This window comes from Canis aureus, chromosome 23 (genome assembly GCF_053574225.1).
Source record: "Canis aureus isolate CA01 chromosome 23, VMU_Caureus_v.1.0, whole genome shotgun sequence".
NCBI classification, from domain to species: domain Eukaryota; kingdom Metazoa; phylum Chordata; class Mammalia; order Carnivora; family Canidae; genus Canis; species Canis aureus.
The window spans coordinates 46,607,182-46,631,092 of NC_135633.1; the positions used below are offsets into that span (position 1 = coordinate 46,607,182).

The 23,911-nt window shown below is 43.5% G+C and overlaps 1 protein-coding gene and 1 long non-coding RNA gene across 4 annotated transcripts in view; one reads left to right on the forward strand and one right to left on the reverse strand.

Annotated features, from left to right (window-relative positions):
- The window catches only part of MAML2 (mastermind like transcriptional coactivator 2), a 343,746-nt gene that overhangs the window by 113,778 nt on the left and 206,057 nt on the right, over positions 1-23,911 (reverse strand). The gene's annotated exons all lie outside the window — the stretch shown is intronic.
- The window catches only part of LOC144295107 (uncharacterized), a 41,742-nt gene continuing 20,562 nt past the window's right edge, over positions 2,732-23,911 (forward strand). The window contains exons 1-2 of the long non-coding RNA XR_013362526.1: positions 2,732-3,000; positions 23,438-23,552. This is a non-coding gene — a long non-coding RNA (uncharacterized LOC144295107). The remainder of the gene's footprint in view (positions 3,001-23,437; positions 23,553-23,911) is intronic.

The window sequence follows — 23,911 nt, forward strand, 5'->3', positions numbered from 1 at the left end:
CTGATGGAGGCAACATCATCACAGACCACCGTCAGCCTTCACCACATTCATGAAACCCACAGCAGCCCCGTCTGGGCTCAGGAAGAGCAGACCTGAGGGGCTCAACCATGTTACCTCGGGAGCGGCCATATGTCTTCCTTTCAGCATGTTACATTTTGAAAGTTTTTTCACAACTAGTAAAGAACAAACAAAGGAATACATTCTTTTTCCAGGTTTGGGTTATTGCCTTTGATCTACTTTCCACTGCTTTGAAAGAACTTGTTCTGCCAGCTTCTCCCATGGCTCAGGCCACTCCCTGGGCAGTGCCATGCATAGTTTAGGAAGCAGCACCAGTGTCATCTCTAAGCCATCAGGACTAGAGAGGCTGTAACTAGTGGTGGCAGAAATAATAATAGCAGTGATAATAACAACACGATCGTTCATTGAAGGTTTGCATACCAGGCATCGTGATAAGTTCTTTGCATGGATAGTCTCACTTAATTCTCACACTGACGAAGAATTCTCACAACACCTCTGTGAGGTTGATATTATTTCTACCCAACCACCTTCCCCTCCCCAATTTACATAAGCGAAAATAAAGGTTTGGAGACTGAGACTTCAAGGTCATACAAACAAATAGGCAATAGGCCAGGGGCACCTGGGTGGTGCAGTCGGGTAAGTGTCCAACTCTTGGTTTTGGCTTAGGTCGTGATCTCAGGGTTCTGGGATCAAACCCTGCATCAACCCCCGTGCCCTATGTCAGGCTCCATGCTTGTAGGGAGTCTGCTTGAGACTCTCTCTCTTTCCCTCTCCCCCTGCCCTGCCACTCCTGTCCCCATTCTCTCTTAAAAAAAAAAAAAAAAAAAGGGAATAAACCCAGGAACCAAAGCAGGCGTTGGCACTGCAGAGCCCGTGTTGTACAGTAAATGCATCCTTTACAAACAGTGCTACCTCGTAGAACACTTTCCTGCCCAAACCTAGGAAATAACTGGTACAGAGGGAATAAGAATTGTTTCTTAGGTATATGTATGGGGCTGGATGGATGACTTAGGATGGGGAGGCAGAAGTCCTCCCTAAGTGATGTTGTGGAAGACAACCCCATGGATGAAAGGGATTGCATTAGGACTCCATCAGGTATGACACTTTACCAAGAGATTCTGAGACAGTCTTTCCTGCCTCACAGAACTTTCTAATTGAAGTTATATCACCAAGAACCATCAGATGCATAGCTGCAGTAGATATCAGATTACTGGCACAATACAATCAACCATTCGCAAAGTTCAACCTTGACGTTGAAGTATATCCTTGGCGGGACTAAAGTTTCTCCATCAGCTATATGGCTGTGAATTATGATATAGAGTCTCTAAAGGTTCTGTGACAAAATGCAAATATTCTTCAAGGAGTAGAGGAAGAATGCAGTTAGTTACTAATACTTCGGTGAAAAATAGCTTGTCAGAAAACTCAAGGCCATTTGACCAAGCCAAAAGTAGTCCCAGGAAGTGAGACTCAGTCAGAGGAATGATGACCTGGGTTAGTACTGAGATTTGGAGAGAGGGGATCTCCACACTCGGACAGCCTAACTGGCTCGGGTAGCCGGGCTGGGGGAAGGCAGAAGTGCATGTCCTGAGGCCCCAGGTCTATCTGGTCCTCACATCCTTGTTCTTCATCACAGACCTCACTGCTTGCTTTCCCTTCAGCCTTTAGCTGGCCTCATGCTTACACCACCATGTCTGGACACAGTGGACCCAGAGAAGCGAGACCAAAGGATAACAGAATGAAGATGTATTGCAGGGTACACAGGGTAAGGGCAAGGGCACTCGGAACGCACAGGGATGGGTGGCAGGGAGAGACTGGTGACATCACTGGTGAGGGGTTGATGCTGAAAGCTCAGGATGTCACCCTCGAGGTTCCAACAGAAGAAAGCGAAGAGACAAAGGGTCACTTGGTCAGTCAGAAAGATTTAGTAAGCCTCCAGACAGAGTTCTGAACCATGTGCTATCAAATCATCCCTGGCCTTAGGAAACTGTGCCAATGATTAAGCCAGTGGCAGGACGTAAAGGCTTCGAATGGGCACCACATGGGAATATTTACACTTTTCCCATCACCTAGCTGGGCTGAGAAGCAGTTTTCGTTTTGTACCATAAATCTGTACCCAAACTTTTATGTGTAATTTGTGAGATGATGCACATCATATCGCCCTTCCCCTGACTATCCAAGGAAAGGGCTGCTTCTGGGAATGATTTCAACATAGCAAGTCTGGTCTGGTTTGCACACTATGCAGAAATCACTCTACCTTGCTGAGATCCAGCAGATGGTTTCTTTTCATTTTTGTTCTTGTTCTGATTCTCCTATGTGAATACCTCGATGCTATTTGAGGCCTGAGGTCTCTGCTAGGGGAAGGCTTAGGCTTAGGCAGGGTCGGGTCCAGACAGAGTGATCTGCCTGCCCCGAGTGCTGGGGACGGTGGTGCTGGGACAATATGTATGGCCTAGAAAAACCCAGCACACAGCTGAGTCAGGGCTGGGGTCCCTCAGTAAACTCGCCTTTTGAACAGCTGTACTTTGCTCTTCTAAAGGACTGAAACATAAACTTCCTGGAGGGATTTAAAAATGCCATTATTGTGCAATCCTCTGGTTTCTGTTTCTTGCCCTGCTCCCTATCCCTTTCCACAAAATAAATACATTCTTTGTCTCCTGGGCTGCCCTAGAAACAGGGAATATGCCACACAAAGGTAACAATTCAGTCCCTAGGTCACATTTTCTCCCCCAAGTAGATTTCTGTCTTTTCTCCACAGGGCATATGCACAAGAACCAGATTTACCACTGCTGAGATACTCCTGGGGATGACTATCTTGGTCTTATCATCTGCAAACTTTCCTCAGGCCATTTTACTCACAGCTGATTAGTGATAGGGTGGGGATAGACCAACCCTCCAGATAATTTGATTCTTAAATTGATTCCTGACATAAAAGAAGTCTGGTATCCTGGAACAGTAAATTCCAGCTCAGCACAGTACCAGGAGGTAAGTTGATTCCTCCCTGACTTTTGCCCCAAACTAGATGGGATTTTGAGTCTTTTGCTAAAGGCACCTGAATGGGGACGCCTGGGTGGTTCAGCGGTTGAGTGTCTGCCTTGGGCTCAGGGTGTGATCCCGGAGTCCTGGGATGGAGTCCCACATCGGGCTCCCCACAGGGAGCCTGCTTCTCCCTCTGCCCAGGTCTCTGCCTCTCTCTGTGTGTCTCTCATGAATAAATAAATAAAATCTAAAAAAAAAAAAAAAAAAAAAAAAAGGCACCTGAATGCTTGCCACTCCTTGTTTGGCCCTTGTAGAGTTCTGAGCTACCTGGTCTTGTGAGGTATTGTTTGCTGTCCCTATAGTATTTAGGTTTGCCCAACTAGCATTGAAGCTCTTTGATGGTGGGCACCGTGCCTTATGCTTGACTGGGTTCCTCTCACTACCTACCACAGTGCTGGGCAAACTCTAGGTGTTCAAACAGTAGTTGGTGGGTTGATGTGAGAACTCGGAAAGCTGGATCCTTCTAACTGCTGAGCAGTAAAACACTGGTAAGAAGGCTGTGGATGTGGGGACATTTTCACTTCCAATTCCTGAGTAATTTAATGGTTCTACTAGAGTTTGGCTTGAGTGATCCTGTTCTTCTGAACCTGGAAGTCAGAGGAATGTGAAGCCCCGAGAACCAGAACCATAACACTGACATCCACATAAGCCAAAAGGGAAGGGGCACATGAGGTTTTGTGACAGACTCTAGTTCGTGTGGGGCCCCCTGAAGGGATTCCAAGTTTGGGGTGCAATGCTTAGCCCCCTCTCGAGTCCATGCCCTAGATTAGTGAATGTATGGGAGCTGAAAAAAAGTCAGGGCATATATCCTGCACGCTCTTCAGCAACTTCCACTCTTTCAAGAAAAAGCAGGAACTTTCTTCTTTCTCTTCTCTTCTCTTCTCTTCTCTTCTCTTCTCTTCTCTTCTCTTCTCTTCTCTTCTCTTCTCTTTCTTTTCTTTCTTTTTGTAAAAGGTGTCAGGGAAGCCCTGTTAGATCTGTTTGGGAAATCTGGTCCATAACTTGTTCCATCAGGTTTGAACTCAGAAAAATTGACTATTTGAGTGAAGAAAATAGCTGTTCTCTAGGAAATCCAAGATAAAGTGTTCTATGGAAGCAAGAACATGGCCAATTCAGGACCTTTGTAGAGAAAGCAAGTTAATACACTGTCCTTCTAAAGACACTAAATGCCAAATGTCCCATATTCAAAATTTCTTTAATGCCTCCCTGTCCCTTTCACCTCTTCCATGGCTGGCTTGTGGAAGAGTAACTTCTAGTTACTTCTGAGCTGGAATTTGCCTCAGAAACACTCCTCATTACTAGTGCAGGGAAAAGGTATTTCATTACAGCATTTTCTCAGTTTGGACAATCTCACCAATTCTGCATGGACAATGTTACAAGTTTATCATCAGCCTACAAAGCACTCATGGAAAGAAAAGGGAAGAGAGGCAGACATCCTATTTTATGGAGGAAAATGGGAGGAGGTGGGATTTTGAAAGAGCATGGAATTCAACTTGCAGTGTACATGCTGTTCTCCTCCAGCTTCTGTATAAGCCTGCACCAGGCACTCACCTACCTACACAGCGGGATGCAACCCCGTACAGAAAGCACCATCTGGGCTCCCAGCTTAGAGCAGTGCTCCATTACTGAGCTCTCTTTTAGTAGGAGAGGTAGAACTTGACCACTGGGTGTTATACTGTATGTTGACAAATTGAATTGAAATAAGATATTAAAAAAAGAGAGAGAGAGAGAGAACTTGAAGCCAGGCCTACGAGATACTTCTCACTGTCATCCTGTTACGTGCCCAGCATGTGCCCGAAGAAGGCAAAATGAAGAGAACAAAGGAGGCTTTTCCTCATCCGTGAAATGGAATTTGCTTACTCATCCATTCAACAGGTATTTATTTGGCACCAAGTATATACTCTGGGAGACTGTTGATGTCATAGGGTTGCCATGAGGACCAAATGGTTAAAGCGCAGAAATAGCCTGGAAAACTGGCCTTGGAACATAATGCTCAATAAATGTTAGGATCAAACAACAACAACAAAAACACCCCAAACCCAATAAAAAAACACAGAGACTGACCAGTCTGTCCGGAAGTAGAGCAAAAAGTAATAATGCAGTGTGATGGTTGCTGTGCAGGGTTTCCATGGGATTCTGGCCATGGAGGGGAGCAGAATGCCTCTCCCTTGCCTTCCAATGAAGTGCCTCCTGATATGTAAATAAATATGATGTTTTATGATATTCTGATACTCTGCTAACGACAGTGTAAACAAAACCTGTTGTTTAACAACAGGGGAATGTTTAAATTAAACCAAAAAGTTCAAAGCAGAATTATTTTCCCACATTGTCTACTATTTTAATGTCATTGCAGATCTACTAAGTGATAAGCAGTGTGGTTATCCTGCTGACTCTATCCTTAGTCATCCTGACGAGTTGCTGCAGTTGTCGTGGGGCAGAAGCCTGCAGGGGCCATCTTTTAGAGATCGACTCTCTGTGCTTATTAGCAGAAAAACGAACAGAGTATTCTCTAAAAGCCTGAAAAACGCAACTGCTTTGTGCATGGAATACTTTACTCATGACTCACTTTTTGCCCAAAACATCTCGAAGTGAATCCAAAGTAAATGCTATGTATAAAATGTTGGCAATTCTCTTGAAATCTCTAAATGTCCTCCTCAGCAGAATGTACAGTGTATTAAGCATCGTTAATCAAGGGGCTTCTCCCTCCCCCTTCACTGGAGGGCTCAGTCTGGAAGCTTCCATTCTAAGGGGTCTAGCTCAAGGCCCATCTCATTGGTGAGGCCTTGCCCTCCTACCTCCTTCTTCTGTTCTTTCTTCCTGCTTTCAGGATTTTAGTGCTCTGTGTCTGATGTTTTCTGTAATTGATTCAGATCGTGAGGTGTTTTTTTTTTTTTTTTTTTAAGATTTTACTTATTTATTCATGAGAGACACAGAGAGAGAAGCAGAGACATGGGCAGAGGGAGAAGTAGGCTCCATGCAGGGAGCCTGATGTGGGACTCGTAGATCGTGAGTTTTTTCATACAACATCATTCCAAGAAGTCAGTGGAAGACAGAACACTTGTGCATCTATCTCATCTACCCCAACGAGCCCAGGCCAGCAGTAGCCCAGGGAAGCACTCACAGACTGGCTGGAGATCTGACTTACTGGGCACTCAGTGGTCTGGAAACATTAGAGGAGTCCGTTTATGGGGCATATATGATTCTCTGTCATGGCCATGAACCATACTCCTTTTATAAGTCCTAGGGCTGATTCTCAGCAACTCTCTGTCCAATTGTAAAGCTGAGAGATCCTGGAGAGGCAGGGAAAGCACAGGTGTTTTAGGAGATTGCTACTCTTTTCTTATGCTGGTGGGACTTGTACTCATTCCAAAGTGTTGGTCAATTTGAGTATCAGGGGAACCCAGTTGGCAGAGAGAGTGCCCGCACACCATTCCAGGGTTGTCTTAATTATTTTGGGATTTGAACACAACTACTAAAGAGCTCTCACCTTTTTCTAAAATAACATAAAACACAGGCACCCCTGATGCCATGGCAGTGTGTCTCCTTCGTCTTCAGTGGCTTCTCTGACTTAACCAGGCAGTAAAGGTCCCTATCCTTCCCAGCCGCGTTCTCTCAGATTCCATTCTTCATTCTTCTTCAGGCTTTGAGCCCAGCAGGCTCCCAAGTATCCTTCAACCACATTCTGAGAATCTGACCCTGCTTTTTGCTTCTCCCTATCCTAATCTGTTTTTCCCATCACAAAAAAGGGATCTCCTTTTCATATCCAAACTTCAGATATATTACTTATTATCATTATTTTTTTAAATTTCTAAAATACAAAAGGTGATTTCAGTTTCAGGGCTTAGCATTTACCGTTCCCTTTCACTGGAATTCTGCACCTCCTCTGACTGGTCCCCTCTTATCAGAGCCAACTTCTTCTTTTCCTCTACATCTTCCCTTAAAGTGACCTGGCTGTAATTTCCCCAGGCTGCCCGGCTAAACTGTGTTCTCACTGTTGCTTTCCATGCCAACCTCTTGATGGTTTCATTTACAGTCCTTATTACGATTTCCAGATAGTTTTATGAATTTGTTTCCGATTTTTAAGTCCATCTTCCATGTTACAAAATAAACCCTAGAAAGGGAGGCTTGAGCCATGTCTGTCCTTCCTGACCACTGTAACTCATCCTTAGTGTAACCCAAACAAATACGAGATCAAAAATATTTTTAAACGATGGCAACATCAAACAACTAGAAGGAAACACTTCAAGATGCTGAAGTACCTTCTGCTGGTGGGACGATGAAGGGTTTTTCCCCCATTTTTTTCCATATGTCTGTGTTCTCTAATTTTTTTTTTGCATAGAACATATATCATCTATTTAATTCAGATTGAAGTGAACATGTTATCCAGTACATCTGTCCTTGCTCACCACCTTCCTCTGAGAATCTGACCCCACATCTACTGGTTGAGGGTTTCTGATCATAGGACATCCCATTTCCTCCAGCCTCAGTAGACTGGATCAAAGTAGGCATTTGACTCAAGCTGAACCAATTAAATGCTTTTCTAGTAACTGGGAATTGAAACGAGACCCTCTCGGCAGTCTCCATGCACTTGCCATGGAGATACATAGGCCTGTCTGTACTGGACTTGTTCTCAGCTGTGGACAACAAGAGACAGAGAAAGCAAGTCCACAGAGATGTGAAGCTAGGAGGAGAAACCGCACTGAGAGACAGAGAGAGAGAGAGAGAGAGAGAGAGAGAGAGAGAGAGAGAGAGATTCCTGAAGCTTTCCAATTCCTGGTTCCAGTACACTGGGAGACTCAATTATATTTCCTGTAATTGAGATACTCCGTACCTTTCAATAAATCTCCTCCTACCTTTTCTCTTCTCTTTTTTTTCTTTCTTTCTTTCTTTCTTTCTTTCTTTCTTTCTTTCTTTCTTCTTTTCTTTCTTTCTTTCTTTCTTTCTTTCTTTCTTTCTTTCTTTCTTTCTTTCTCTTTCTTTCTTTCTTTTTCTTGTCTTGAGATACTTTATAACAGCTTCTGTTACTTTCAACGAACACTTCTCAACTGAAACCAGCATGTAAGGAAGCCAGTCATTACATTCAACCTAAAGTTTTCAGAAGGTAAAGGCGCAGTTTTCTTGATTGATTAAAATCGAAAAGTCGAGCAGAGGCTCAATGCACACGTTTCTTTTGGTTTCTCTTTCAACTTTCCACTTGTGGTCGTTCACCCAGCTCCTCTCTGAAAGAGGAGCCTTATGAATTGTGAGTGAGGCTGCTGTTCCAGGGCAGCAGCATGCTCACAGGATTTCCATTGTCTCCATGTACCTCTACCGTCCCCCCTTCTCCCACCCAGGGGAGGTCCAGAGATTACATCTCCACTCGTTCTCCCCCTCCAAGCATCAAAACATCCTGAAACTAAGGCTTCCACCCCAATCGTGTTTAGACAATCCAGGACTGCAGCGTGCTAACCAGTTGGGGCACAGTCACCTGGAGACAGAGGGGGGGATGAGCAGAACTTTTAAGAGGTCCTTGAAATTTAGGGCTGTCTTTAACTCCATTACAAAGGAATGTTAAGCAGCATTTAGAGGGAGTTTGGCAAAGTACCTGAAAGCCCCAAACAGCTGCTTTGATGTTCTTGGCATTGATGTCATCATTCTTTTGAAACTTTTGAAGGAATATTTTTCTTCTAGCAACTGTATCTAAGTTCAATATAGAGTGTTGACGTGTGTTTTCTCTGGTCTAACGTTAGCCTGAGTGACTAGGAACCATATAGACAGATACTCCTTTGGAGAGGACCTCAGCTTTCACTGCAGCCTGTTTATTTTCACATCAAAGACACATCTCAGGGGAAATTGCTTAACTAGCTCTATGAAACATGAAGAGCTTTACAGAGATATTTGGTTATAATTGAAAAAACCAAAACCAAAACCTACACTCCCAGCAATTTAAGCCTTTCATGCCCGGAAATGAGAATTTATAATGGCAGATACAAAAGTTCCTTTGCTCTCCAGGAAGGTCTGAATGCAGACTTTTTCAAGCAGGAATTAAAATCCCACTCTTTGCCATACATTTATGGCAAATGATTCTTGATGAGTTAAATGATTTGCAAAAGAGGACAAATAAAGCCTTTATATTGTTTGCAGTTTACTCTTTGAAGCAATGTCCTATAGCTATCCAATGCCCCCACTTTGATCTAACTTGTTCAGCCCAGTAATTATATGACTGAGCTGAATTCTCCACCTGACAGGTTCCAATTCTTCATGTGTGGCCATATTCTTTGAAGAGGAAAAAAAAAACCTACTTATACTGGAAAATAAAACTTTAAGCAAGTCAAAATGGTGTAGCCAGGGTAATTCTCTGTGTCAGAGTAGAAGGCTGGCTAGAAGGCCTTCTCCCATAGGATGAGAACCACTGTTTCTCAGTATATGCTTATGTTTTTCTCGAAATCTTTAACCAAGAATATGTTACAGTTCCTTTCTGTGAGTTTGTTTCATGATAAATCAACATTCATCACCTTAAAAAAAAAAAAAAAAAGAGCAGAATTACTAACCTAGGCCTCAGGTATCTGCTAACTGACTGCTACCTGATAAGAAAGACTGTCTGCCCCATTATGAATGGCCATGGGATAACCAGGCAAGTTTTGCACCGTTCAGCAAAGAAACTGTTTACTGGGTTAATAAGTTTGCTGAAAATATAAAAGCATAGTCTTAATTCAGAAAGCTCCTAATCTTCAAACATATCACTGCTGTTTATTCCATTTGCCTTTTAGCACAATACAGGACAGATCCAGATGAAGAAAGCTCACCAACTGTAACCCTGGAAATTGCTTTTAATCTGGCATGTCAGCAGGAGTGATACCACTTGGACTGTAGCCCCCACCCCAAAACATACATTTCTTCCCGGTACCCCACTCACAGTTAATATCTTGTATCCACTAGTTAGATTTCCAGATGATAAAATACTTCCTTATCCATGACATTCTCTGCATTTGTCATGTCTCCATATACGCCATTCCAATCTCAAAATGGAATTTTCTCTTCGACTGGTGTATTTTCTTCATTATCCTTAAATCCCAACTCAAACTTATACTCCTTCTCAGAGCCTCGTCGTGATCACTGTTCTATTGTTTCTAGTCCTATAGGTTACTCTATCCACGGTTTGCTTTCCTCATGTATTTAGTGCTTGTGGCTTATAACTGTTATGATACCTCTTCAGTATCTCCAACAAGATTCAAGCAATGTCATGTGTCTCCTAATGCCTTTTGAGGCAACATATTGCTGTGGTCAAAGTGTGAGCTTTGGTGTCAAAGCTCAGATGTAAGTCCTGGCTCTGTACTCCACCAGACAGGAGGTTCTGGGTAGTTTATCTAATGTTCTTGGCCTTAGTTTCCTTCTCTGTATAATGGATATAATAGTTCCACTTCAGATGTTGTACTGAGTCTCAGATGAGACAATGTATATAATACCTGGACTCAAAAGGCAGCAAATAATGTTTTAATAAATACTAGCCATTTTTTATTTAGTTTTCAGGGTCCTTTCACAAGATTTAGATGACAGTTAAGCATATAGCAGGAAAGGAAGGGATCAAACAGCATTCATTCATCCAGTGACTGCTCCATAGGAGGCACTTTATATACATTTTCCCTTGGAATCCCTGCTTTCCTACTTACTAGCAGTGTAACCCTGGGAAAGTAACCCAACTTCTGTGCTTTCACTTTATCAACTGTAAAAGAGACATTACAACTGTACTTATATCATAAAGTTGGTGCACAGATTAAATGAATACATGTAGAGTGCTTAAAACAGTCCCAACACCCAGAAAGTGCCTAATGATACCAGCTTTTATTATTATTACTATTAAATTCTTACAACAACCTTGAGAGAATATATAAAGAACCTCATTTTATAGATGAGATAAATGAGACTACAAAAGGTTGCCCAGCTACCAATGGAACCAGATTTGCCTGACTGTGAAAACCCAGGCCTTTTATGAAATGTATTCTCTGGAGGAAACTCCCATTTTATGCTAGGGAATCATTCCAGAGAAGCACTTCAGTGACAACTAGGTCCTCAGGGAACTGTACATCACAGGTGAGGCTGACAGTGAAGCAGGCCTGGCAAGAGCAGTTAAGAGGTGAGGCTCAGTAAGATGTAGGACATGGCTTCTCTGGCTCAGTCACCATACCAACGAATGTGGTCCTAATCTTGAAGACCATAGGCAGACATCAAAGCATTTTAAGTAAGGAAGTGACTTGATCTGTAATGTAGTCTAGAAAAAAAACACTCTTAACAACCAAACAGTTGTGGGTGGATTGGAGATGGGACAGCATAAGCCAGAAGACTAATGAAGATGTCTCAGCATCAATAAAAGACAGTGAGAACTAGATGTGGGCTTAGGTGGTAGAAGTAGAAATGGCGATGATGGGAAAGAACTCAAGAAGCAGAAAGCAAATGAACTTTGATTAATTCCATGGGGGGAAGGAGTGAGGGCCAAATACAGATTTCTAGAGTCATGACCAAGTGGATGATGGAATCACTTGATGGGAAAAAGAATGTGGGGGGAGGAACATGTTTCCTAATGGAATGGTGGGGAAGCAAATGAGGGGTCTGAGTTTGAATCTGTTGGATTTGAGATGTTGTGGGGCATGGAAGTGGAGACATCCCCTTGCTAGCTTCAGAGTGAGAGGTGCAGACCAATCTCCATAGGTGGGGACAAATGCACAAAGTATTAGTTGAACGGATGTCATTGTGAGTGTCCAAATAGAGAGTGAGGAGTGAGAAGGGAAGGGACGGAAATGGAACTCAGGGATCTACTGAAATTTAAGGAGAGAGGAAGAGAGGAATAAAGTCAGGAGATGAGCAGCTCAAGGGCAGAAGAAGAAAGCCTCAGGAAAGGAGGCTACCTGGACAATCCCATATGTGACCTTAATTTAGCAAGTGATTAGACCCAATCCTGATGCTTTGAAATATCTTCAAATAAGCAAATAAGCAGAGGCTACCTGGACAAAGGCAGAGCTGTATCTCTTCATTGGCATTTGATGATGGTTGGAGGAAGATGCCCAACTACAGTGTGTGCTGAGGATGGAATGGGAGGTCACTGGAAAGGGAAACAAGGTGGGTAGGTCATTTTCCCTAAATGCTAAGGAGAGAGAAGTTAGCAGCCATGGGGAGTCACAAAGAAAGCTGCCTTATCATTTTTGGTGTCCTTTATAGCAGCAGGTACAATACTTTGTATTTTGTAGGTACACAGTTAAACACTTTTGAATGGATGATTCTATCACCTGGCCTTATTTTTTCATTTTATCTCATTCATTTCTTCCATATTTTCTTCTTTTCCTTATCCCAGTAAGGGATGCAGTGAGGTTGCAGTTCCTTCTTTAAATACTAAATGGAAGGCCTGGAGTCTGCCTGTTTCTTCTGAAGTGGTTAAATAAATTATGTGTAATAGGAACTCTGGTGAATTTTCACAGCCAGCCAAGACATGAGGGGAACCAGGCCATGAGAAACATAGGTGTCATTGAGAAAGCAGAGGCATTGCATCTGGGTATTCTTCTGGTTGAGTTTCACATCCAAATGAATATGGGTAGGTAGGAAAATCCCACTCCGGGAACAGAAAAACTCTCCCAAGAGAGATGTAAAAAAAAGAGATGGATAGCATTGGGTGGCTTGAAGGAAACTTCCAGCAGTGTAGATTTTCAGGAAGTCTAAGGATGGTAAAAGCCTATTTAAAATGTTATCCTGCTTGATCTTGATATCCGAAGATATTTCAAAGCATCAGGATTGGGTCTAATCACTTGTTAAATTAAGGTCACATATGGGATTGCTTTTGACCAGACAGTTTCATGCTACCGAATACAAAGGATCTAATGAAGTTTGATCTTTGGATGCCTATCATTATGTATTATCAAGCCTATCATTTTCTCCATCAAAGAAAATAGAGTCAGAAAATAGGAGGAGGAGGTAGAGGAGGAGGAGGAGGGCGAGAACAATCCAACAACCCTTGATCCCACAATGCATCAATTGAGGCCATTCTCCATTCTCTGTGTTCACCTAGCAAGCGCACATCATTTCATTTCTTGCTTTGGCTTCCCATATTTTTAAACTTTCAATATCATTTAGTAACGTTCTTTCTCCCTTCATGATATGTAGTGTCACAGGTGCCTTTTTCTTTCTTTTTATTACTTTTGGCAGTAGAAAAGGAGATTTTTTTTCTCTCTCTCCCACTGACCTTTACCTATCCCTAGCAAATTCATTGCTTTATGACAGGAGCTAACACGGTCATACGCAGATGCAATTTATCTTTGCACACAGTTGGTCTGCGTGCATGTGTCTGTGCGGGGGTGCTTCTCTTCCATTGTTTGACTCCTTTTAACTCCACTCAGATCTCTCTAATCACAGTTTGGAATTCACCTGAATTTCCCTGCTGGGAGAGCTGAAAAAGCTGACATCAAGTTGCAAAGACCACAGCTCTGAAAAGGAAATAGCACATCTTTATCAGTGGGATACATTAAAAGATATGAATGTGAGGTTTTTAAGTAAGCTGCTGCATACGCATAACCTCTAGGTGCTTGACAGTGACACTGTTCCACATGTTGGCCATCTCCTCCATAATTAAAGAAATGCTTTGTGAGAGAATAGAGCTATTTGATTTGCACACTGCAACATTATTCTGAGAATGCAGAGCCCACAGCTTGCTATGCCCAATCCAAAGCGTGGAAATCGTTCATACAGATCTTTTCATGAGGCTGAGAAAGGTTCTGGCATTCTAGCTTCATTCGTCTCTGAGGGAGGAAATTTAATTTCTCATAATTTCTTACATGTCCATTCTCAAGGTTAGTCTTTTTTATTCCTTAAAAAAAAGTTGCTATAGCAACAACGACCTGTCACAGGTACTTCTTGAGTACTTACAAATGCTACTTTTAACAAGAGATACCTGGGCACATGGAAGTCTAAAGAGAAACATCAGCATATCAGTTGGAAAAGATTAACTAAACGGTGTAAAGAAAAATTTTTTGAAATGGAAACAAAAGCACAGATACTTGCATCAGATGGGGCACTGTGTACGTATCATGGCTGTTTCTCTACAAAAACACAAAGCAAACAATTCCACGGTGATCAGGCTCGGCAGGGCCTTGAGTGGGGGTGATGAAGAAGAAGAGGGACTCATTCAGGACATTCCCAAAGAGGGCCTGAAGTTCTGGTTTCTGATATGAACTCAGTGGCCATGTTGTGTGACATGTGGCATGACCTGAAGCAATGTTTAACTCAAGAGGGTGGTCTTGGGCCTGCTGCTCTGCGTTCCGGGAGTGCTAGTAGGGATCTGTGTCTCTCCTGCGGACAGTTGGACCAAAAAGCTGAGCCACTGGGTATGCTCTCTGACCTACCTTAAATGTCACCAGTTGTATCTGTGCTGACATCATTACAGTCTATGAAGTGTTATCAGGATACAGAAGCCAGCTGCAGAACCAAAAGAAGACTTGTTTTGATACACTTCTCTCCCCTCTGTGATTCTCATCCCTAGGCAGGAGGGGAGGCCTCTGGTCTTTCCCCTCGTGCCCAACCTTCACTCCCTATGATCATGTGTTTGATATCTATGCATCAGCCAAAGTAATAATAATAATCCTTCCATAATCTTCTTGGCTTGAAGGAATAACTGACAAGACATTCCAAGGCTTAACCTATTGCTTTCTGTGGAGTAGGACACATACCTGGCCTCATGGAAAGTGTCCTCTGAAAAAGCCAGAAAAGCAGAAGCCAAGAGTGTGAAAGCCACCAGGGCAACTGCTGAGAAGAAATGTTCAGCATTTCCCTCTGATTTTCCTCTGTGGGTTTGTCAGCAAAGGATCTGCCCTCCGCACTGGGGGCCCACTCTATGTTTGAGTCATGGAAAATCGTAGAGCAATAGGCAAGAATGCAGAAATATGTTTGGCTTCATCTTTTATGAACAATCTGAATTCAGTTTGCATTTTGCTGGGCAAAAACAAGCATAGTTTTTCCAGAAGATAAATAAGAAGGAGGAAGAAAAAGAGGAAAATAGAACCCAACAGAAAAGTCTTTTAAAAGACAAAAAGAAAACCAGTCTCTAGTTTTTTTCCTTCTCAGTGACAACCAAGGGATACTCACATTTAATCATGCTGTTAAGAAGAAAATATGCCAAGCCAAAATTTATATGAGGAGAATTTCACTGTTCTGCATTGTTTTATTTCAGACTACTAGTTACTTTGAATCTGTATTTTCAAATTCTTTCTTCAAGTATCTATGCCCTTAGGCAGACAAATTAACTCATTTTATACTGAGAATCTCATTACATCAAGTACAAATCCTAAGCCTGATAAAATGATTTACCCCCTCAATTTAACTTTTATTTTAGTCTCCTACCAGCTTTCCTGAAGTGGGTTTGCTGCCAAGCTATAATACTATTTTAGACTGAGTCATCCAGGCACACTGAACAGCTTTTACTCTGCCTCTAATGTTTCCCCAGCCCCGGTGTTTGAATAAAGAGAAAGTGTTCTATGGGTTTGCACTTAAATGGTTACAAATGATAAAAGAAAAGAAAAAGTGGAGGCTTGGATCCAGGTGTTTGGCCCTGAGGGAACACAGACTCTCCTTTCTCCCCATCTCTCTGGCCCCTGAAAGGGAGATGTAGCACCACTCTACTGATGCATTGGAACCACTGAAAGCACACGAAGGCGGCTGTGTACCTAAGTACACAATGTTTCATTTACTCATGGGGAGAAAATATTTGTAGTCACTGATAGAAGGTGTAGTTAGAGACAACTCCTGGAAAAACTTAAAATAAAAATAAAAGATAGGGCCAAGTCTTGTTCTAGCAAGTTGACATAACAGCACCAGACTTGCAGGATTTTGAAAAAAAGAATTAAAAGAAATCATATCTTCAGAGGGAAACACAGCTCATTTCTTAATCACACATACTTTGTGACAGGGCAAAAGCTATTCCAGACTGAGCTACATACCATAACTCTTGGTGAGGCAACAGTTGTAGACATACCAGATTTTAACTTCTGTGAGTAGTCACCATTTTATTCTGAACTTCTCAACTCCTGTTCCTTTTTACCTCTTTCTCCTTCCCCACTCAGAACCTCAGTATCAAATGAAGGCATGCAAGCCAATCCCCAGTATCTCTAGTTTTGCATGTCCCTTCTCTGTGTTTGGCTTCTGTAGATTGTGATCTCATATACTCAAATCCTCCCTAGACTCCTATTGATTTTTATTGTTGACTATGTGCATGGGAAAACCCAAAATATTTTTGGAAATAAAGAAGTAGCATCTAAAGTTTCAGAGAGAGGCACCTGGGGGGGGGGGGCTCAGTTGGTTAAGCATCTGCCTTCGGCTCAGGTCCTGATCCTGGGGTCCTGGGATGGAGCCCCACATTGTGTGCCCTGCTCAGCAAGGAATCTGCTTCTCCCTCTCCCTCTGCCTCTCCCCCTGGCTTGTGCTCTCTCACTCTCTCTTGCTCCATCCCTCCTCAAACAAATAAATACAATCTTTAAAAAAAATAAAGTTTCAGAGAGACCCCCACCATGAAAGGGAAATGTAAATATTTGAAAGTTTGACTGTCTTGCTACTGAATGGACTTCTCCGAGAGCTAGTTAAATGGCAGACTGGAGGGCCCTACTTAGGTGTCCTTGGCAGCAGAAGGGTTCAGGCCCCATCTATGGAGCTACTGTGGCTAGGAGTCAGTATGGCTGGAATGTGGAATGAGCCAATAATTCCAATCCCAACAAGAAAAGAAGTAAATTGGACTGGGGAGGATGGAGACGGGAAGAGGTAAGCACCTGGGATTAAGAAGACAGTGACCAGGGGATCCCTGGGTGGCTCAGCGGTTTGGTGCCTGCCTTTGGCCCAGGGCGCGATCCTGGAGTCCCGGGATGGAGTCCCACGTCGGGCTCCCAGCATGGAGCCTGCTTCTCCCTCCTCCTGTGTCTCTGCCTCTCTCTCTCTCTATGTCTATCATAAATAAATGAATACATAAAACTTAAAAAAAAAAGAAGAAGAAGAAGACAGTGACCAGGATCTCCAGTGAAGCAGAGACAGAGAATGTGGAGCATCATTAGAGACCCACATTGTCAGAGTTGTGTTTCTGCTGAGGTTCTGAATCAGGAAAACCAGGGGCAGGAGAGGACATTTAGGTTCATATGCTGGCATCGGCCACGACTGGGAATTTCATAGAAAGAGAAGAGTAGTAAGGCAGAGAGGGGTATATGGAATGTTTCATGGTGTGAGGTGAAGTTTCTTTCCTTTTCTTTTTTCTTTTTTTTTTTTTTTTTTTTGTTATTTCACAAAACCTCCAAGTAGGCTCAGAAATTAAATTAATTAAGCTAATTAAGTTGGCCAATCTATGCCTCATCTGTAACCTCCTGTGGGGTGTGGTCAATACAATCATTGAGTCCCTATGTGTCAGGCTCTGTCCCACACATAGGAGATTTGGCTGTGAGCAAGCAGACAACATAGTCTCTTCCTTCAAAGACTCATTGTTGTCTAGTGGGAGAGACGTTGACACTGGGAGAGTAATTAGAAAAAGTCAGGAAGTAACAAATGCGCTGAAGAAATACGAAGCTGAGCAAGAGAAGAGGGTGTGTTATGTCAAACGGGATGGTCAGGGAAGACTGTTCTGAGGCCCCAATGGGAGCAGATGCCTGAATAAGAGGAGCGTGCCTCCAACCATTTCAATTCCCAGGGTCTCAAGTTGGGCCACTGAGAGGAAGGATGGACCAGATATTGAGACCTGAGCAGCATTTTTAGAAGCCCTGGAGAAACTGGCTTTGATGAATCCTCAGAGCTACCTCAGCAAACCATGCAAGTCAGACCTTGGGCCTGAGTGGTCTCCTGAAGGCTGATAAACTTTCCTTCCCACCCTGACAAGTCTGAGGCCAGGAAGCCAGGTGCCCACTGGGATTCCAATACAGCAACACAGGCAACAGAGAGGCACCACGCTCCCATAAAGAACATATGCTTTTTCAGTTGGAGAGGGCAGTGCCTCTTCGTCTCCCTTTACACTGCTGTTTAAAGCCTGCATAACACACTTCCACCTGCCATTCTACAGGCTTTTTATTCCTCGTCAGATGCTCACTGAATTATAGGGCCCACTGGATGGGTTCCTAAAGGGGACTCGAGGAACTACATCTTCACCCTCTGGGATGATAGGCCTGAGATGACAAAGATGCTGCTCAGATATTCCAACCTGAGCTGCAGAAGGGACACGTTGTGACCCTGAGGATTCTGATTCAGTTGGCCTCCCCAGATGGCCATGGGACCCAAACAGAGTCAGCCTGTAGCATAATGTACCTTTCCTGTGTTCATGTTGTACCCTCATCTGACATCATGGCAAGTGGGAGGGCCTGGCTTATGTATATGATTTAGAGACAGGTTTTGTGCTCAACTGTTAGGCTTTCTGGTGTTCAGCCACTGGGGCATATGGAACCAAGCTCTCATAATCTTTGCAGGATTAGGAGGATGAAGGTGGGAAAATGAAATAGGTTTCCAAAGTGTTTTTACCAAGCAAGTGATTCTTCTAGCTTGGACGTGCACTCCTATGTGGAAAACAGTGCTGACTCACATGTGTGGCAAAGAGGATGAGGATTTCAATTCTCAGTTTTTCAAGGGATCGCTAAGTAAGGGATCTGTTGAGTACCTCCTGAATGCAAGGTATTACGGTCACCATAAGAAAGATGCAGAGAAAAAAATATAATGCTGAGCACATTAAAATAGCAATAACAAAACCAGAGCTAAGTTACATTTTCTTTTTCCTTTTTTAAAAAAGATTGTATTTATTTGATAAGTAGAGTAAGCAAGTGAAAAAGAAACAGAGCACAAGAAGAGGGAGAAACAGCCTCCCCACTAAGCAGGGAGCCTGACATGGGACTTGATCTCAGGACCCTGGGACTATAACCAGAGCCAAAGACAGGCACTTAACCAACTGAGCCACCCAGGCACCCCATTGCATTTTCTCTTTAACAAACAAAGGCAAAGATGTCAGTAAGCAGTTAAGTAAGAGTTAATAAGAGGTAATAATAAATGGTGAATTGAGCTGACCGTCATGTCATCACTTGAGGTATCTGAATGAACTGGATTGACCCAGAAGGTCGAAGCCCGCCCTCTTTTTATGGGACTAAACAGAGACGATTTAAGATGAATGGGATTTTGCTAAGTGGAGATGTGAGAGGATGACATTCCAAGGGAAGTGAATCTGATGAGCAAATGTGGGGAGGTCAACACAATCTATGAAAGCTGCTAAGGCACGGGCACAGGACTAGCCTTGCTGTTCCATAATTGGATTGCCTTCAGAGAGTGACATGGCCTCAGACTCCTTGATGTTCTCAGTACCTGTCACACTACAGAAGCATTCTCGCACAGACAGGGAGTTGTGGACTACTGTCCCGAGAATGAAATGGGCAAATAAGCAATCCTAAACATTTCCCCCACCACTGCCTTGACCATACATCATCTTCTGCTTACATCAGACTAGAAGAGTTTCAGCACAATGATGCTATGTAATCTGCCAAAAGCCCACCACACCCCAATGAGTAAATACTTAAAAATCCTATTTAACTGACCATGAATAAACTTGTGGAATCAGGGAACAACAGGAGGTATAACAAGTCTGGAAAGGACCTGAGAAATAATTTGGTCCAAGGCCCTGCCTTTTAATAAACAGGGAGCACCAAACCATCCCAGAGAGACTTCTCTTTTTAAATAGACACAGATCAAAGACTTCCACAACCTCCCTCATTCTGGCAAGAAAGAAATTTGATGGCTAAGGAAATGTCCTCTGTTTAACTTGACCAACATCTGTTAAAGCCACAATCATAAGTCACTGGCCCGGGCCACAGCAGACACAAAGTTGAGTTGTGTGCGATTCCTGTATTCAGGGAGTTAGTGTTCTGGCAGAAGAGGCAAGCGTATGCACGATTAACTTGAACTCAAGCCCACCAGGGGTAAGGGATCGGGAGAGTATGCTAAGCTCCAGGCTCTGAGAGGACAAAGTCCTTTTCAACTTTAAACTCCCTAGAGCCCAGGACAGTGCTTGGCATATAGGAACTCCTCAAAAAACGTTGGTTAAGCTGAGGAGACATACAAAAGACTAAAAAGAAATAAGAGGGAAAGATGGACTTACAGCAATGGCTCTGGAGCCAACTTCCTGGTCTGATTGAAATCTTACAGGGTGGCAAGAAACAAAGTGAGTCAAGAAGTGAGCAGGAAAAGCTGCCTCTTTCTTGCCCTTTAGTGGAATGTGTATGTCTGAGGAGTATCCTCATCATGATATTCCTGCATAATCAAAAAGAACAAAAAAATTCCCTTTTTGATTTGTTTCCTCCAATGCAAATGCATCCTCCTCCTTCAATTCTTCCTCATTGTTTCATTCCGTGTCTCTGCTTTTTCTCTGATCCCATGGATGCTCCGTATTAAAACAATTAGAAAACTTCTCATAACTCTGTTGACTCTTACAACTTGTAAAAATACTTCCAGTGGCTGTTAGGATATTTGACTTTTATGATAGCCCTAGGAGGTGGGTGAAGAAAGTAATAGTATTGTATCAGAAAGAGGAAGGAAGGTGTGACATTGTGGCAGACAGAACAATGTACCCCCTCCCCAATGTCTATGTCCTAATTGGTAGGACCTTTGACTATATTACCTTGTATGGTGAAAGGATCTTGAGATGTGGAGAGTATCCTGGATTATCCAGGTGGACTTGGTGTATCACAGTGGTCCATATAAGGGAAAATGGGAGAATCAGAGTGACGTGTGAAGATGCGACCCAGCTGGCTTTGAAGATGGAAGAGAGCCATGAGCTGAGAAGTGCTGGCAGCCTGTAGAGGCTGGGAAGACCCAGGAACGGATGCTACCCTAGAACCTTCAGAAAGAACGCAGCCCTGCCAACACACTGATTTTGCCCATTGAGACCCATGTTGGACTTCTGATCTCCAGAACTGCAGTGTAATCAATCTGAGTTTTACATTTTTGGCCATCAACCTGTGGCAATGTGTCATGGCAGCGATAGGAAAAATAACATAGACGTAGTTTGATACCTCGCTGAAGTTCTCAGCAGAGCATACAATTATCAGAGCTGCATCTGGAACCCAGGCTTTATCAGCACCTAGCTCTGTCTTTTTTGGAGCTACCACATTTTCCTCTAATTACCCTTTTCTACCCAACCCCCCACTCTCTTCTTGATCCTGGCGCTTTGTTTCTTTTGGATCACTTATTGCAATTCATAATGATTTTCTTTTCTTGAGAAGTAGTTTCTGTATGTCCTCTCCCACCAGAATGCAAGCCCCATGAGAGGCCCTAAGTCTGTTCATCACTGAGTGCCTCATGCCTTCAGTAGACCCTGGCAAACAGTAAGTGGTCATTAATTATGTAGGGGAAAGGCATGCCCCCAAGCTACGGGAGGACAGCAACTGAACAGATGCACAGAAGCTGAGATGGTGGCCAGGGTCTGTTGCACTTGAAAGGTCAAGAGTGACCTGTGTGTGCTGGCTTCTCTATGAGGGAGATGAAAGTTATGTCATCAGTGGTGGTCCCAGATGGCCCACGTCGAGGCCCGCTCCACGAGCTCGGGCCTGAAGCCAGAAGCCCTCTTTTGGGTAGATCACACACTGGCCCTCCTCTTCAAAAAGCCTGCTTCCCAGTCCCTTACACATTTCGTTTCTACTCTGTGTCTAATTGCTTTGGGATAATTATACCATTAACTCTTTGAAATGAATTAAAAAAAAACAAATCACACTTACGTAGGACTGGGGAGCCAGATGCCCAGGTGAGCAATTTTCAGCTACTTACATCTTCTCCTTCCTCTTCTTGCCTTTGTCCTCATTCTTTTCCTCCCTCTGACCTTCTGCATTAGAATCTCAGCTAAGTGTGGCCTAAGCATGCATACTTTTACAAGGGTCCTTAGGTGATTATGATGATCAGTGAGGTTTGGAAACCACTAACCTAGAGGATCAGGATCCTCAGAGACTAGAGGAGAAACCGAAGAATAAAGTGAAACAAATTACAAAGACCCCCGCGTTTGCTTAGTTCTTTCTTGCAAATTGCTCAAGGGATAGTGCCTTGCTTTCCTCAGTAATTCCAGGGCAAGTGCTGTGATTTTGAATCTATAAAATGGAAAAATGGTGCAAACAGAAGTCCCCGAAGCAACTAGCCAGATTCACCACTAATGAATATGCACTCATCTAAAGAAGGCCAGAGACAGAAGGGGGTGAAGGACAATTTGGATGCTAATCCAGGTCTCAGGCCCATTTCTGGAAGGAGAGAGAGGGCAAGAAGTATTGAAGCTATCTCTTTCACTCTGGTCCCAACAGAGCCCCCACTTCTGCACACCAGCCAGCCTGCAGAGAATGCAAATCCTCTCCTCCGCCCCAGGATGGTCTGGCTTCCTAGGAGGCTCCTGGATCATGATAAAATTGCCTCCATGGCAAATGGAAGCCAGGGCTCTCAGGTCCTATGAGAAATAAGCAGACTCCTAGAGCTATCAGGAATATTCGTGACAGTGTATTTCCATCGATACGGAGAAGATGGTCAATACTTGTTCAATTATGAATTGAACTGCCTGCTCTGGGGGAGGCCATTAGTGCACATGGGCATGATGCCCCACTGCCAGGAAGGCAAGCCTTGTGTTCATGTAGCGTGTTACTAGCTGATGGCCAAAAGCAGTTAGCAGACATGTCCTTTGGTGCAGTGTGCATAAGCCCTCCATAAACAGGTTCTAAAGAAACATCATATTATTTTTCACTTTACTTCGAATCTAAATTTCAGCTTCCCAAACCATTTCCTGTTAATCATAATGAACTCATCCGGCATTAACATAGAGTTGTGATTAATGGGCTAGTTCCCTGGTGGCCTTTCAATATCACCGCATGAGGCAGTCTTTCTGGCAACGTTAAGAACAGAGGAGAGGGACGCCTGGGTGGCTGAGTGGTTGAGCATCTGCATTCCGCTCAAGTCATGATCCCAGGGGTCCCCGGATCGAGTCCCGCATCAGGGTCCTCACAGGGAGCCTGCTTCTCCCTCTCCCTGTGTCTCTACCTTTCTCTGTGTATCTCTCATGAATAAATAAATCTTAAAAAAAAAAAAAAGAACAGAGGAGAGAAGATTGTAAAAGAAGAGGTGGGAAACCAAGCCACTCTTAATTCTGTGCCTGTCCCGTATTCCTGTCTTCAGTGATTTTAACTGCTCTGATAGCTGACCTGGTAGTGGTACCCTGGGGCGACAGCACGGACAGCCAAACATTTCTCCAGACGTGTACATACAGCCATCTTCCGCCTCCTGACTTGCAGATAATCTCTCTGGATTTCTAAGGCAAGATCCTCTACTGGAGGGGAGAAATCCTATGGGTCTTTTATTTTTCCCCCTCGGAGCTCTCAAAACTCACCTGCTTTCTCCCCAGATCACAGAAAGTCCTCAAGTCTACTTAAGAGCCCCACTGAGTATGGGTCTATGGAGCAGCCATGGATGGAGGGAAAGAAAATCAGGCAAAGGGGAGTGTCACGTAATTAACAAAGGTAGGATCCAGCAAATCTTTCAGGCAGGGGTGTGTGTGTGTGTGTGTGTGTGTGTGTGTGTGTGTGTGTATGGTTTTTGTTTTTCCATTTTTGTTTTTCCAGAGAAAATATAAGTCAGTCATAAGAAATTCTATCTCCTTGGCTGCAGTAAACCATCACACCTGTAGGCTTTTACTTCTCACAGCAGACCCTGTAAAACTCAAGGCAGCAAATTGGAATTCTGTGTGGTTTAGAGGGAATGCAACCACAGATTCCAGCCAGGAGGGAAAAGATCAATTATCCCATTCTTTACATGCCTGGTCTCGTACCCAGAAAGCCCCGTGTAGGTGAAACGTGAGCCACAATCACGGCCAGGGCAG